Source organism: Furipterus horrens, unplaced genomic scaffold (genome assembly GCF_987537825.1).
Source record: "Furipterus horrens unplaced genomic scaffold, mFurHor1.1.pri manual_scaffold_4, whole genome shotgun sequence".
Classification (NCBI taxonomy): Eukaryota; Metazoa; Chordata; class Mammalia; order Chiroptera; family Furipteridae; genus Furipterus; species Furipterus horrens.
In genome coordinates, this window is record NW_028327174.1 from 163,984,031 (window position 1) to 164,001,870 (window position 17,840).

Consider the following 17,840-nt stretch of genomic DNA (forward strand, 5'->3'; position numbering starts at 1 on the left):
GAACAAAGCAAGTTGTGAATTAGAGCAAAAATGATTGTCATTGTGTGTCTACTAAGTAAGCCATGGACTGTGTTGGGTAACTATGGGGACAATATTTTATTCTCTCAGCAGCCTCCAAGGCAGAAATTAGTAGCTCCATTTTACAGATTAATGCTCAGGGCTCAGCGGACTGCAGCCACTTGCTCAGGGCCCCAGAGGTGGTCAGAGGTGGCCTAGAATTAGAATCCATGTCTATTTCCTCTTCCCTAGGAGACAGTTAGAGAAATAGGGGCTGTACTTGAAATACAAGAAAGGCGTGTTGTATACTTTAATGCACTTTAAATATACACAAATTTATCTGTCGATTAGGCTTCAATAAAACTGGGGAAGCATAAAATGCATACATACATATATATGTGTATATACATTTATATGTGTATACATACAGGATGGGCAAAAGTAGGTTCACAGTTATTTGTATGGAAATAATACAAATAAATAAAACAATAATAAATAATACAAAAATAACTGTGTTTCATATACTCACAACTTTAAATCTACATTTTCCTACTCCTTTGTGTATATGTGCATATATATACATACATACACATACATATACATACAGGAAAGGCGCATCCTTTCTCTGTGAGTGAGCCCAGACTAGGACCGCTCAACAGAGTGAACGGCCATCAGGCCACTGACTGAGTGAACTGCTTTGACCTGAAGGAGGAAGGCAAAGTACCTTTCCCCATTGACTGCCAAATCTTTCTTGTGGAGGAATAAAGGTGCTGCTTTGATAGAAGGGAGGAAAGAACCAGAAGAAAGTGTTCTTTCTAGCACTTGCCTATTATTTTAAAATGCCTTTAGTGAAGTCGACTCCCTGCAAGTTTTAAAAGCAAAACACTTTCCTTTGCATTTTCTTTGCAAAGACAGCTTTTGAGAAAAAATCTCCTTTTAAACATTCCATGACTTTGGTCAAAGAGCTGAGAACCTGGTATTAAAGACTTCAGCACTGTCAGAGGCTTCTGCCAATGAGAGTGCTCCTGTCATTCACACTGGGGCTTGCTCAATATTTCTCGTGTTCCTTGCTTTCACCCTGACAGCTTCTAAGTCTCAGGGGGCAAGGGGATTTTTCTTTATCTTTCTAACTCCTCTCCAAAGTGTGTATATTTATGGGTAGACAATCAAGTGGGGACAGGGAGAAGGTTGGGGAGAATAGATTAAAACAGAACAATGGTTGAACAATTTTGTGCCTTTTTTGTTACTCTTGACAAAATTTTAAATAAAAATAGTGGCAATTTGTTCAGCCTTTTCTCTCCTCACCTTGCTAATGTTTAAAGGTATTCAATTAAGATTTTCTAATGTGTCCAATGAGTTAAACTGTCCTATGGTATTAGAAAAATATTACCCATATAAATAAAACACGTCAAAGCATTAAAAAGCTATTACACACGCTGAACATAAAATGGCAGAATAATGATGGATCCCACCATGCAGGAAACATATTCAAAAATATTATCTTCCTGGTAATGAAATGCCATCCGTTTCATTTTAAGCTAAATACGTTAGACATATCAGTGGAGTCTGTGCTGACACAGCAGTGAGTTGAAATTGAAAATCTGAAATTATATATATGATTGGACACAGTGTTAAAGTAATTTATAGGAAAAACCACGAATGTGCTGGGTCTGCACCTTCTGGTGAACTCATTTCATAGAATCAGATAGAGGAAAACTCTACCATTTCTAATGCGCTGTTAGAATGGCAGCCTGCCAGGGCCCCAGTATATTCAGTATGAAAAGGGAGAAGAAAGACAGACAGAGACATGGGTGGGAGGGGCCAGGGAGGAGGGAGCAGCCAGGGGGTGACAGGGGGTGGGGGACAGAGACAGAGTAAGAAGCTGGGCCAGGGAGGCTTGCTTCAAATTACAGCAATTCTGCAGAAGCCATCAAGAAAAAGGCATTCGTTTTCATTGCTTTGACCTAATGGGATACAGCGATGGTAGGAGCTGTATTAGCTATCAAGGCAAGTGGGAGATAGCAGGAGAACCCGTGAGGGGGCGGGTTTCAGGGAGGCTGTGGCCAGCTACTCCGTGACACCACTTACTGAGGTGATAGTCAAGCCCCTATTGGAGATCATCTGACCCCCAAAGTTTCGGGGGGCTCGAAGTTCTGATAGGAAAGGAGGTGATGGGGGGCACTCACAGGCCAACTCAAACTGCCTGTCTCTCTGGCGGCTGTCTGTCTCTCTGCCCTACTTTTTAATCTTTTTCAATGTTGTGCCTGTTCAGCCACCAAGCGCACTGGGAAGTGGAGTTAGCTGGGGATGAGGAGGAAAACAAGGCTGCGCTTTTGTGTGAAAATGGGTGACGAATGGGTACCCTGATGTGCTTTCCGTCTTTCATTTATATCCATAATCCTGCTTGAAATGTGGATTATTTATTCATACTGGGCTGGTCGCCTCCTGGAATGCCAGGGAGCTGGTGTTGTGAATTTTCATTTGGTGGCTGCACTGGCTGAGGTAGAGGTGGTCTAGTTTCTCCAGAAATGTCCTTTATGACCTTCTTTGATTTTTATAGAGAAGAAAGAAAAGGTTGAACATGAAAGAAAGAAGGAAAAACGTTTTACAATCTATAGTACTTCCTCTAAGGAAGGGCATGTAGAGTGGAGGGAGATGTGGTGATGCCCTCAAGTGAAATTGAGATAAAATGTCATCAAACCCTCTGACTGTCTTACCGTCCCCCACACCAAATAGCCTGGGGACTTTAGAAGCCTGCGAAAAAACTAGAAGAGTAAATATTTACAGATGTAGAATGTAGTGGCATCTTTTTTTTTTTTTTTTAGCACTCGGGGTGTTCCCTTGGTATTTTAGTTACACTAGTTGCCAGTTCTTGGCGATTTACTCTATGGCAGACCCTGTTCTTCTGAACAGGATTTCGTAGCTTCATGACCTAGACCTAGGGGTTAATGTGCTTTCCATTTTGAGGAAACTGAGGTTTACAGAGGTCAGGTGATCTTCTCCAAAGTTTCATAGACAGTGAGTGCCTCAGGTTATGAGCTCTAAACTCCTCAAAGTCAAGGGGAGGCAAGAATTTTCCGCCCAGTTGAACAACAATCATTGTTAGTGAGTAGAGGGTTTAAATGACTTGAGTCATCTGAACCTTCCAACTAGCTCAGCAGGTATTGGTGCAGCATCCCATGCTTTTCTTCATTGCACTTATCATAGGTTTAACTTCTACTTATGTGTGCCTATTAGTGTGTATATATGTACTAGATATGAGTTCATGAACACAGCAACTGTGTCTTTTTTGCTCACTGCTATATCTTCAGATCTTGGGACAGTGTCTGGCACTCAGTAGGTATGAATGAAATGTTTGTTGATTAAATGAATGGATAAGTGGATAGATGCATTTTCATTGATAACATGTAATAGAGCTATAGAGCTGGGGTTGAAAATTCATAGGTCATTCCCTAGAAGACTTGCTGTTTTTTTGTTTGTTTGTTTGTTTTTACTGGTTCTTGTGAGCCTCTCCAGAAAAGAAATCAATGTTGATAATATCAAAGAATTTTAAAATTGCAGGAAGCCCAGTGGAATGTTTAGTCTACCATTCTATCCAGTGCTGAATCCCTTTTAACCATTAAAGTATTGCTTTGATACACCTTGTGCCGGGTTGCTCACTATATCACAAGACAATCTGTTCCCTTGCATCATAACAATGGTTTGCAAAGGTATTTTGTATAGAGAGTCAGATTTACTCCTGAAACTATCACCATACTGGTCTTTGCTTCTCTGGAGCTCTGCACATGAAGCCTTTTTACACCTACACAGACAGTCCTTCAGACGTGTGAAGACAGCTGTAATGTTTCACACTTGCTTCTCTTTTGCAGACTATGTCGACCCATTGTCTTTCAGCCTTACCTTCTGGGCCTAACACCATCATGGGCCTTCTGGATAGTCAATGTCCCCTTTAAAATATTTAATACAATACAAATGTTATGCACGGTATTCCAAATGTAATTTAATCTTTCTGTGACTATTGCTTTCCTTCATCTGAACATCCTAATGTGACATGGTCCTGTTATTATATAAGTACTCATAGCAGCCAGGCCCAAAGGGATCTTTTTGTTTTTTTCCTGCCTCAGGTTTTTTTGCACAAGCCTAACAGGAGGACACCAGCCCCATGCAGGTATCAGCCCAGGGGACATACCAATCCTTCTGTCCTCACATTGGCAGATAGAGGCCTCTACTGTGGAGCCTTCACAGGGGCTGGGGCACCGTTGGGAGCCTGAGACTGAGCTGGAACCCGAGCTGGGGCTGCAGCCAAAATCGCACCTGTAACCTGGGGCTTGGTTGGAGCCTGGAGCTTGGTTGGAGCCGTGGCCTTTGGCCGGAAGAGCCAGAGACCCTTGGCAATGTGGACACGAGCATGTTTCCCAAGCTTTGGGTGAGCGATTTAAGCAAGTCGGCTGAGCTTGAGGCTGCCGCCCTTTGGGATCTTGGGCTTGACCTCCTTGGGCTTCACCAGGGCCTTGATAGCCTCAGCACATGCACTCATGGCCTTGGTGTTGTTGGCCAGCATCTTCTTCAGGCCCTTCTTGTTGTGTTTCTTGGCGAAGCACATGTTCCTGAGGAACTTGGGGTCTACCCCCTTAAGAGACTCACATCTTTGTGATCAGGGCTTCTTGATGCCATTTCTGTGTCATTTTCAGGACTGGTTGTGCATGGTGTGGTTCTTGTACTTGGCCATCTCTGCACCCAAGTCCGTGACTCGAGGGATCATTTTTTAACACACAGACCTGACTGAGTCCCCACCCCGTTTTAGGGGAGTTCATCTGATACTATCACTAACTGGGATGCTCTCCCTCTTTACTTGGTCAGCTCCTACTCATCATCAAGATCTGTCTCCAATGGTACTTTCTTTGGGAAGTTTTTCCTAAGACCCTCCTGACATCAAAGGGCAGACATCTGAGCTCTCTCTTCTGCACCCAGGACCTGGAACATCAGTTTAAAAGTTGGTCAAGTGATTCTAATATAAAGCTATGACTATGATCCAATGTGTTGAAAGGACAGAGGGAAATGATTAGCAAAGGAAAGAAAGAGGCCTTGCAGCTTCAGGTCCTATTATAGAATAAGCAAAAGGAAGAGGCCAAGGAGAACTTGAGGTAGAATCCCGTTAAGGACAATGACCTGACAAGAGGAGGCAAAGCAGAGGGTAAGGAGGGCATCTTCTCTGAGTATCCTATGATTTGATGCTTCTAAAAAGATCTGGGAAGATGCAGACCACTGGAGCAACATCTAAGAACAATGTTTCTGAAAGAAAAAGGAAGAATGAACTAGGCAAACTCATTTTCTAGGCAAGATGTGAAGCATAAAAAGAAAAACAGATTAAAACAAGTATTTCTGGGTGAAAGTTTGCTGGATTGAGGCTTGAATAACATGAACTAGTCATTTGGAATTTTTAAAGATTTAGGACTGATTTGGGAGTTAATGCCAAGGGAAATGGCACACCCAATGGCTACAGTTCTATTAGTGATACTGCCAGGCAGAGATAGTTACTGCTCACTGACTCTTTGTGTGCCTCATCTCCCAGTCCCTTTGTGTTAGGTGGAGCCATGAGCAAGTATCGGCCATTATTAGCTGTGAGTGCAAAAGACTGTTCATTTCTGGGCTGAAGATATGGCTCGAGATCTTATGGCTTTCTCTTTCCCTGCAAAATGTTGAGATAGCAAACCTCCATTCATCTAGAACCATGAGTGACCCTGTGGGGCAGAGCTTGTCCCTCCCTCTACGTATGGGGACATAACATAATGAGAAAGAAACGTTGTTGTGTTAAACTACTGAGGTTTAAGGGTTAACTTGTTAAGGAAGATGACTCAGTTTATTCTAAACAACACAGTTTGGTGTAACAGAAAAGTCATGTTGTAGAGGACAGTATGGTTCGATGAAATGAGATTGAACTTTACAGCTTCTTCAAATAAGATCTTGGCAAGAATCAAATAATTTTAGAACCAGAACACAGTTGTTAAGAGGAATTATGATACAGGAGACTGAACACTTAGCTGGGTTTTGAACACCCATTTTGATCTCCCTGAAAAGAGGAAGGAGATATTAAATTCTATTATGTAGTAATTCACCTGTGTGCTACAAACTCAAGTGTTTGTAGGATCCTCGAAACAATCACTAAGTACATTCATTAAGTGCCTACTGTGCACAAATCGATAAAGTATTACTGTAGGAAAATGTAACAACATTATGAGGCATAATATTATCACTAACCTTGAGTGTTTTTCATTTCAGAAAGGCAGAACTAACACCTGGAAAAGGGGTGATGATAGGGGGAAGAATTATTACAAAATGTGAGTTTTAAAGTGAGATGTTGAATGTCTAAAGGGCATAAAAGATCAGGTGAAAAATGGCATATATGAAGAAAGGCTGAAATTATGAGTAATCAGCGCTGAGGACTTTTAAAAAGCTTTACAAGTCAAGATCTGTAGCCTACAAACTTTACATAAAAAGTATTTTCCACGAGCACATTTGGCAATAAAATTGGTCACCAGATTTTCAAGATGGAAAAAATACATATATTACTTTTTTATCAAGTTAGTGCAAACTTAATACTAAGGAAAACACACTAGTGTCTAATTAAATGTGTGAAAGTAGCATTCATATGTTGAAACAGCACCTTTGCAGAAGTTTTAATGAAACTGTAAATTACTTGCTATATTTCCCCCTTTCTGGTTTGTATCTTTTGATTGATAGAAATATAATTCTTAAAATTAAATAATTTGTAGTATAATTGATTCCTTCTCCATAACACCATAAAGCACTAAAAAGTATTGTTTTAATCATCTCCCCAAAATGTAACTATGCAATGGTAAAATGTTGACGCAGTGGTTCTAAATAAATCATTCTGATCCTGCTGATGGCCAAAAAGTGAAGCACCCCTTAATTCTTTATAGCACTTGTTTTGCAAGATTATTTTCGTAGGTAGTTGAGAGAAGGACTAGATTATTAATAGTATGTATTCTTAGTGTTAGTAATATTTTACTTATTATGTTCATATTTAATCTTATTAGCTTTTTAGGGCCTTGTCCTCAAGATTTAGCTGTATTTTTTTTTAAGGGAGTTCACATGTAATATTATCTTCTTTATAATTTACAGTTAGAGTGCATTTAAAACACCAGGCTACTTAAACCCCACAAATAACTATATACATATAAGGAGTTAATATATGAAAGTCAGAACCATCATTTTGATTACTGTATTATATTTTATGGACATACCATCATTTAAATTTCTTACTCTAAATTTAAAAACCAGTAAAGATTGTACATATGTATGCATGTATGTATATACATATATTTATTTTTACAAATTACATAAATATTCACAAGCACACAAGCTCATATAGAAATAGAAAAATGCCAACATGCTAAAAATGTGTTTTGGAGAGGGAGGGGAGGTGGTGGATTGTTATTTATACATTTTTTTCTCCTTTCCACATTCAGGATTAAAACAAAATACGGTGGTACTATGGTATTCATTGTTAATATATTCTGGAACTTGTGATGATTGCCGAAACCAATGAGTACTGAATCATGAAGCATTTTCTCTTGCTGGGTGGTGTCATGACTCATACAAATTCTAGCAACTGAGATGAGTCCTGAGCAGCTTTTTTCTTCTTTCTCAAGACTACTGAGGCTATTTGTGGTCTTTGTGGTTGCCTATTGTTGTAGATATATGAAATATGGCATTGGTATTTTAATAGGAATTGTGTTGAATCTATAGATTGTTTTGGGTGGACATTTTAGTGATGTTCATTTTTCCAATCCATGTCAATTAAATCCAGTCATCTAGGTAGCTATTTCCTTGTTGGTATTTTGGTGACAGTGGGGTGTTAAAATTCTCACAATGGCTGTATTTCTGTGATCTTGTCCTTGAAAGTCCACCAAGATTTTCTTTATATATATTTAGATGCTCCTAAATTGGGTACATATATGTTTAAAAGGTTATAGCCTCCTATTGGATTGATCTCTTTAGTATTATATAGTGACCTTCTTTATCCCTTGTTATGGATTTTGTTTTGAAGTCTATTTTGTCAGATAGAAGTATTGCTTCCCCAGCTTTTCATCTTCATTTGTATGGAGTATTGTGTTCCGTTCGTTCAATTTCAGTTTGTGTAAATCTTTTGTTCTGAGGTAGGTATCTTGTAGACAGCTTATATACAGGTCATATTTTCTTATCCATTTGCTATCCTATGTTTTTTGGTTGGAGTATTTAATTTATTTACACTTAAGTTATTATCAATAGGTACTTATCCATTGCCATTTTTTTCCTTCTGGGCCTGTGTTTCTCTCTTTCTCTGTTTCTTCTTCTTCTTAAAGCAGTCCTTTTAGCATCTCTTATAGTGCTGGTTTATTGGAAATGTACTCCTTTAGTTTTTTTTCCTGGGAATCATTTTATTTCACTTTCCATTTTAAATGAAAGCCTTTTTGGATAGAGTAGTCTGGGTTTCAGGTCCTTGTTTTTCATTACTTGGAATACTTCATTCCAATCCCTTCTGGCCTATAGTGTTTCTCTTGAGAAATCTGCTGCCAGCCTTATTGGAGCTCCCTTGTAGGTAACTGCTACTCTCTTGCTGCCTTTAAGATTCTCTCTTTGTCTTTAAACTTGGCCATTTTAATTATGATGTAACTCGGCATGGGTCTCCTTGGGTTCACCTTGATTGAGATTCTGTGCTTCTTGGACTTGCATGAATTTTTCTGTCACCAAGTTAGGAAAATTTTCTGTCATCATTTCTTCAAACAGGTTTTTTATCTTATGCTCTTTTTCTTCTTCTGTTATCTCTATGATGCCAATATTATTATGTTTCATTTTGTCTCAAAGCTCCCTTAAACTATCCTTGTTCTTTTTAATTCCTTTTTCATTTTGTTGCTCTGAGTGGGTGTTTTTTCTACCTTGTTTTCCAAACCACTGAATCAATCCTCTGCTTCATCTAGCCTGCTTTTAATTCCTTGTAGTGTATTCTTCATTTCAGGTATTGCATTTTTATTTACCACTGGTTCTTATTCATAGTTTCTATGTCCCTTTTTATGCTGATGTAGTTATTATGTTCCTTGAGCATCTTTGAACTCTATGTTTGGTATTTTGCTTGCCTCTATTTCATTTAGCTCTTTTTCTGGAGATTTCTTCTTTTCTTTGTTTGGAGGTTGTTTCTTTGTCTCCCCATTTTAGCTGTCTCTTTTTGTTTGTTTCTATATATTAGATAGATCTGAATGGACTCCCTGTCTTCATAGGGTAGCCTTATGTGGTAGGAGCCCTATGGGGCCCAGTAGTGCAGTCTCCTTAATCTCCTGAGCTGGATGTTCTAGGAATTCCTTTATGTGGATTGTGTGGACTTTTCTATTGTATTTGGGTCCTGATTGTTGGCCCATTTGTTGATGGTATCTCTCATTTAGCTGGCTGACTGAGAGGCTCAGCCCCCTACCATGTCTTGTACACTGTTGTACAGGTGCTGACAGAACAAAGCAAAACAACACAAAACCAAAACCAAAACAAGCAAACTCTTCTCCCCAACAACAACAGCAAAATCCATGACCAAAGTATAAAAAATAATAAAAGTGGAAAGAGTAATGGAATAGTTGAGATAGAAAAGGAAAAGTAATAAGAGAAGATTAAAGGAAAGAAAATGATTATAAGAAGAGAAGAGGAAGAGAACTAATACTAGTAATGAATAGAAAGAGGTAAACAGGAAAAGGGACAAAGAAAGAATAATAAAAATAAAAGGAAAGAAGGGAATACTGGGGTAATCAAAGGTAAGAGTAAAATAAGAGATATAAAAGAAAAAATAGAGCAACACAGATATAAGAAAAAGGAATAATAGAAAAATATTTAAAAGGCCATGAAAAGGAAAAAAATAAGAAAAATAATGAAAAAAAACAAATTGGAATTCATCTCAGCAGAGGTAGCTGCTTGCTTGGATTCTTCCTTCTGGTACTGCTCTGATGTTTGAGGCTGGTGCAAGCCAATGTCCGGTGTTGTCCACGTCTAGCCCTCAGCAGCCTGTTCAAAGCTGCAAGCAATCCACAGAGTGTGGCTGATTCCTCTGGGCTTGGCTATGCCCAGGGTTGGCAAAGCTGCTCTGCAAAACTGGCTCTTCTCAGCACTAGGTTCAAGGGTGGGTCAGCAAATGTCCCAAGGCACAATAGGATTTGCCTCTGCCTGTCCCTGCCTGCCAGCCTTCTGTCAGTGTTAAACTAGTTGCAGACCCAACTCTTTTGAGAGGGTTTCTAGCAGAATCGGGGGGATGGGACAGGACTCCTGGATCTCCTGTGGGAGTTGCCTTTCAGACATCAGGGAAGATGGTGGATGTGTACCCTGTCCTCGAGCCACTAGTCTGAGTCTGTTTGGTATTACTTCCCTGTCCTCAGCAGAGTGGGGCCCCTAGTAGGCTAGAGGGTGGGGCCTCCAGAGCCCATATTTTGGGTCCTCCAGAAACTGTGACAATGTTGGCCCTACTGTGAGGAAGAAACGCCGGTCTGGTTCCTGGGAAAGTACATGGAACAGCTGCACCCTAAAGCTAGTCTCTGATATCCCCTGTTGTTACATCAATGAGAGGGATTTAACCTTGGCTGATGGGCTGTAAGAATTGTCTGCAACCACCATGGAAGATCAACTGTGTAGGGGCCTACCCCATGGAGCAGGAGTCACTTCAGCATAGCTCTGGTGCCTACTGAGTTTGTCCCTCGAGTGTGTTCCTTGGGTAGGTGGCTCTGGGGCCTCCTAGAAGGTACAGACCAAGGTCTGCCACGCTCCTTGTCCTGCCTAGGGCCACCAGGCACAAGCTACAAAGCAATCTGCAAATGGCTACTACTTGTGCTGGGTTTGGAGGTTCCCAGGTGAAGCCAACTTGTGAACCAATGCCAGCTGCCACATGCGGCAGCCTAGGGCCAATTAGTGAGAGGCATGGGACATACCGAGGCCATATGCTGCTTGTGTTAGAGATTTTAGGAAAGTCTGAAGCATGAGCCACCCTAGGCTGTGTGTATGGAAAAGCCACTGAAAATGGCTTGGGTGTGTCTGCAAGTTGGTATGGGGTCTCAGTTAATATCCAGGTTGGGGCAAATGGTGTTAACTAGGTTGATGTGGAGACCCAGATTTGGTGCCTGCCTGCTGGCTCTGTGTGTGGGAGGTCTCAGAAAAGGAAAATGGCCTGTGCTAACACTTCTGTCTGGGAGAAAGCTGCCCCTCCAACTCCTACTCTGATGGTGGACAATTCATTTCCTCCCTTTATCTTGCTGGTTCCTTTCTAGTTACTGCCCCAGAGCTGGAGGTCAGAGCAAGTCTATCTGATTAAGTCTTTTCATGGCCCCTTTAAGAAGAATACATTGGACTCCAAAAGCCCTTTGTTTCACTCAGTCACAATCCCTGCTAGTTTTTAAGGCCAGAAGTTGTGGAGGTGTCTCTTCCTGACACTGGAACCCTCCTGGCCTGGTGTGGGGCTGGGACCCTTCCTCCTCAGGGGGGCAGTCTTTGCAGCCAAGATATCTCTCCTGATTTTTATCCAGGACATGTGGGTGTGGGACCAGCCTTTTCTGTAGCTCTGCCCCTGCTACCAGTCTTGATATGGCTTCTTCTTTGTATGCTTAGTTGTAAAACTTCTGTTCATCTAGAGTTCAGGTGATTCTAAATGATGGTTGTTCTGTAGTTGTAATTTTGCTGGGGCTGTGGGAGGATGCAAGTACCGTGTTTACCTATGCTGCCATTTTGATCAGAACTCCTTGAGTTTTCTTTATCTTGTTGATTTTAGGAACCTTTTCTTTTTCTTTTTTAAGTATATGTTTATATGTCTTTTACCATTTAAAATGACTCTTTTTTCACTTTGTAAAAGTGTTTTATATTTTAAAATTTATCAGTATTTTACAGCTTCTAGCTTTTATTATATCAGACATAAAAATTTTCCTCATTTTAGATTTAAAATAGGTAATGTGCTTTCATTTAATTTTCTTTATTTGCAGTGTTGATAATTCTAGAATTTATTTTGGCAGAAGGTATGAGGAATAGATATAACTTGCTTTTTTCCCATATGGCTACCTAATTATCAAGTACTATTGACTAAGAGTGTTTTTACTATTTATTTATAATTCTACCTTTATCATCATGTAAAATATTTATAATATGAAAAAAATGAGATAAAAATTTAGGCACAATTTAACCATTTTTTTATGTCTCTGAAAGAATAACTTAATAATAATTAACTATAAGATAATTTTTAAAACAGTGGACGTCATTTTTTAGATAAAGAGAATGGGTTAAAAAAATTAAAGTGAATGCTAATTATAATCAAGGAATATTGTAAATGCATTTTCCAAGTGCTGGTCTACTGACTTATGCCAGGTTAGCTACACAAGAATTGTTTAGGAAACCTACAAACAGTGAGGGAATTCTAGTCTCTAGGGTGGGCTCTAGGCATTTACAGTTTTTTAAGTCTTCCTAGATGATTTTGATAGTACAGCCAGATTTAGTAACCATAGGTTCACATAGTCATAGAAACTTGTTTATTTTATTTTTCTTATGCCTACTACATAGAAAAAAGGTGTTAGATTTATGTAATTTAGAACTCTAGTATGTAGACATGTCTAATCTCCATTCCTCAAAAGCACAAGACTTTCCCAAACCTTTTGTCCCCTGAAAAGCATAGTTGGCAATATGCCTTAGCAGGTGTTTTTATTCCCTCCTGTCTCATGCTCTATGTCCATGTTGACTGAGCTGGGCTCATGTCCAGCCCTCTCTTAACAACCCCTATTCATCCTCTTCAGCCCCTTCCTTGGGCTGTGGCCAGAAGAAAAATCCTGCTCAGCTGCTCTCTTTTCTTCAAGGACCTTAGAAAGAACAAGTTTTAAACCAGAAATCTCCATTTTTTTTTTTACTACAAAAGTTTATTCGTTATTTATTATCCCATGTTTGAAATGATTTATTCAATCAAAAAAGCATTTACTATATAATTACTTCATATTTTCATTGCATATATCAAAGTTTTACATAAGAAAGACATGTAATCTTCTAATTAGAATTTCTTCCCCTCTGTGTTGATAAGTGGCTTTCACAAGATCACTGCAACTGCTCTGTCTACTCTCATCCTCAAGTGACCCCATCCACATCATATCTTTTGTCTTCCACTGTCTTTCACTCTCCTCTGTGTCCAAAAAATGCCAAGTTTACATTCCTTTGCACTTTTGAACGTGCTCTTCTCCCTGCCTGATATATTACCTCAAGCTCCAACTTTGGTCAGGATGAAATAGATATTTAAAAGTGAATACGTTTGTAGTAATGTTGGCTGCATTATAGTGTACTGATTTGTTTATTTATCATCTCACTAGAATATGAGTGTTCTTTGCTCTGGCAATTGGCAAGAAGTGTCGCTCAAAGAAACATGCCATGAGAATTGTAGTTCTAGGATAGGCCTGATCCATAGCCAAAAGCAAAGTACATTTCATCTGACGAAGGAGAAGTCTGTTAGACCACAAGTATGTGTCACACTGGGGGTAAGGCTATGCTTTTGTATACTATCAAACTGATAAATTAACATAAAAGTGGTCCTCAGACACCTGCTATTCTTAGAATGCCAGTAAGAAATAAATGCAAACACTTTTGGATTTTTTTTTTTTTTTTAATTATCTAAGCCACAGGAAAAAAACATTTCCACTGAAGATAAATTAAACCTGAAAATATTTAAGAACAGTCCATCATGAGTTAGAGTGAACAGACAAAAAAACATTTAGCATGCCAAATCCCGATGTTAAGGCAGGTTTGAGAAAAATCTCAATCCTTCCCCCCCGCCCCCCACTATAGTGTTGGTTCTCAAAGAGTGGTTCTCAGACCAACAGTTTCAACATCAGCTGGGAACTTGTTAAAAATTCAACATTTCGGGCCCTACTCCTGACCTACTGAATCAGAAACTCTGGGTGTGTTACCCAGCAATCTACATTTTTGAGGAGCTCTCCAGGTAATTCTGGTCAAGTCAAAGAAAGAACCAGTGCCCTACTTAGAGAAATTCTTTGTGTACACTTATGAGGAGAACATGTTCAAATAATTGATGAAGCATTGTTTATAATAAAGAAAAAACTGGGGAAAATTTTTATTCATTCAACAGAATATTCTGGAGCAGTTAGAATTAATGTACAAGGTCTTAATGTTTTGACATGGATAATTTTCAAATGCACTGTAGAGTAAAATATACAAGTGATGACTGTGCTTGTAGAACAGTGATTCTCAACTGTGGGACTTTTGTCCACCAGGAGATACCTGGAGGTATTTTTGGTTGTCAAAATTTGAGGGGTGCTACTGGCATCTAGTGGATAGATGCCAGGATACAGCTAAACACTTATAAGGTACAGGACAGCCCTCCATAAAACAAAGAATTATATGGCTTGTGTTAGATTCAGTTATGGCTCCCAAAGATGTCCAGATCCTAATCCAGAACCTGTGAATGCTATCTTTTATGGCGAAAGAGACTTTGTCATAAAAGCGATGTGATTATATTAAAGATATTAAAATGGGGAGATTATCCTGACTTATCCTAATACTTAGGGCAATGAGAAGGTCAGAGATGGAAGGAGGCAGTGTGAGGCTAGAAGCAGGGGGAGGAAAGGCTATGTGGTGAAAGGCCACAAGCCAGGGAAGGAGAACATTTAGAATTCAGATGAGACAGGGCAAGGAGTTCTCTCTTAGAGCCTCCAGAAGAAGCCAGCTCTGATGACACTTCGATTGTAGCCTTATAAAACTCATTGCAAACTCTGACCTCCAGAACTGTAGGAGAATAAATTTGTGTAGTTTTAAACCACTAAGTTTTGGGTATTTTCTTATAGTGGCAACAGGAAACTAGCACACAACCCAAAATGTCAGTGACGTCAAGGTTGAGAAGTCCTGATACAGAATAGCATTTCTACAAGTTAAAAATTATAAAAAACCGTAAGATACATTTTAAATGAATTTGTACATATTTACTTAATATTGAAAGTCATATATAGGAGTGATACATACTAGCTTCCAGATTGCAGTGAGCTATGGAGGGGTAGAAGGAGAGGAAGGTGGAGGATATGATTGGGATTTAGCTGTGTCTCTATATGAAAGGAAAAAAATACTGCAGCAAATACAGGATGATGTTAAAACATATTAATGCCAGTTGGTGGGTATGTGTGTCTTATGTTTTTTATAATTTCCTTAAAATATTTAAATAAATATTACATATAATTTCTAAAAAAAATGTTGAGTTGCTGTTGTCTTAGCTTTTCCTAGCCTTCCAATAGCCAAGATGGATGATAGAACTTGTCTAGAGTGGGGATTGAACCAGAGGGAAAGATGAGGACATGTCAATGGGTCTGAATCCCACATTCTTTATCTTCCTGGACTATTCACAATTGTTCACACTGCTGGCAGAGCTGTCCTGCCTTACATGGTAAAAGAGACAAGAGCTTATGTAGGGGGTCTTTCTCTACCTGCACCTCCTCCCTGTTACAGAATAGGGGTCTCCAAAAATCCCCAGAGCCTGCGGGTTGGGGATGGGGAAAGGAAACAGCTTTCAGGATGCCTGCACATGCCTGTGGTTAGTGGCTAGTGTCTTTGTGATGCAAATGGCTTTGGTTCTTCCAAGGCCCCAAGAAGATAGGAGGGGTTTTGGACCATAAAATGGTACAGAAAGAGCACACAGTCTGTACAAGGTTCTGTGAATGGTCAGAACTGGTTACCATGCCCACTGCATCACAGGACACAGTCAGGGATTTAAAAATAAGTGGCAGACATTTTAAGGGGAGAACACCATGCTACTTTGAAAGGAAAGGGAAGACTTCATGTGGTTTACAAGGATGCTGGGAACTCCATGTGGTTCTGGACTAGAGCTAGAGATCGAATGATTGGGAGCTGCCAGTAAAGCTAAACTGTGTCTGGGAAGTAGGAAGACTGTATCTCTGACTTTTCTAAAACTAGCGTGGTTTGGTAGGGGGAGGCAAAACTATATGTTTATGGGTGTTTTAAAGAAGATAAGACTTAATGGCAAAAATCCACAAATAATCTAAATCTGTATAACATTAAATAAACAATTCTTTTTCTTTTCACCAAACTCTGGTATTGAGAGTTATGCTTCTGGTGGTGGGCAATTGGCCCCTAATAACTGAACAGCCCGTGGGGTGTGTTTCAATTGGGGCAGCCCGTGTGTTCTGTTACATCCCCAGCATTGCATTTTCCTCAATTCCCTTTACAATTTCAGGAACCAAGAAATATTACATATTCTGTTCTTCCCTTAAAATCTTACATCTGGCAGAATCTCTGAAAGAGGCTTCTTTCCTTCTGTGTCCCAGGAACCCGTATTCTTATCCAATGGTAAGGTCCAGTATAGGCCTTGGGCTTATGGATTATATTATTCTTGATATCCCATGTGGCAGAAGTCTTGAAGATGGTCTATTCCTATGATATGGTGGTTTATAATATATATTTGGTTTTCCTCCCTGTTTCTAGCACAGAGCTTCTAAAACCCTAGGAATTTCCTAAGTATGAGAGCAGTAAAAGTGTCTTTTCTTATGTTAATGAGGTGACTTTTAGGAAGCACTTAAGAAAGGGGACTGTTTGCCAGGAGACCCAACTATGTGATTAGAGGGCTGGAACATTTAGTTCCATCCCCAGTCATGGGGAGGGGAGAGGGGCTGCAGATTAAGTTCAGTTACCAATGGTCAATGGTTTAATCAATCATGCTTGTTGGGGACCCCTGACCCACAGAAATCCCCTGGTGTTGCAGATGAAATGAAGACTTCCCAGGCAGCTTGTGCTAGGGGAGAGAAGGCTGGCAAATGTCTGAGAGACAAATGCCTCAATTGCCTTCCTCCAAGGTCTTTTATTGAGCACAGTAAACTTAAGGGCATATAGCCTGCACATAAAGCTCATCAATCAATGCTAAACAGTGCTGATTACAGAAAACAGATATTGTTAAGGGATAACAATTGAAGGGACATTGATATCTCCCTCCGGTCAGGGTATGTTGGACTCAAAGACTTCAGAGGCCCATAAAATAGGGAGCATAAGTTCATTTTGAATTAGAGTTAAAACCTCTGCTTCTGGGAAGATAAAGTGATCAAACAAGGTAAAAGAACATGGCAAGCTTCAAAGGACATAAAGCATTTTCTCATGGCCCGATTCCCACTGGAGCCCACTGGCTATATCATTGAGGCATGTATGCATGCAGCTTTCCTGGTTTTCCAGTCAGGTCTTACAGGCTTTGTTTCCTTTACCTGGCCTGCATGGGGATTCAAATCTCCATACTTTTCCAGGGGGACCCCGACACATGCCTATGTAATGAAGCCTTTATAGAACTCCAAAAGGATAGGAGTTGGAGAACTTCCAAGTGGCTGAACATGTGGAGGTTTGCAGAAAGTGGTGCACTTTGGAGAGGGCATGAAGCTCCAATGCCCTTTCCTTATACCTTGCTCTATGTACCTCTTCATCTGGCTGTTGATTTCTATCCTTTAATATCCTTTGTAATAAACTGATAATCTACTGATTAAACTAGTGCCCTGAGTTCCATGAGCTGCTCTAGCAAATTAATTGAATCCAAGGATGGGGTCGTGGGAATCTCTGATATATGTAGACAGTTGCACAGAATCACATGTAACAATCTGGGTTTGCAACTGGCATCTGAGTGGAGGGCAGTCCTCTAGGACTGTGGATTCTGATGCAATCTCTAGGTAGACAGTGTCAGACTTGAGGTGAATTGTAGGACACCCAGCTGGTGTTAGAGAATTGCTTGGTGCTGTAGGGGAAGGACCCACACACTGGAATTGGGTGCAGAATTGTTAATCTCTAAGGGTAGTCAG

The 17,840-nt window shown here is 39.9% G+C and overlaps 1 pseudogene; it reads right to left on the reverse strand.

Moving 5' to 3' along the window:
- Positions 1–4,222: 4,222 nt before the first annotated feature.
- Positions 4,223–4,726, reverse strand: LOC150013215 (large ribosomal subunit protein eL29 pseudogene; annotated as a pseudogene).
- Between the last annotated feature and the right edge of the window lie 13,114 nt (positions 4,727–17,840).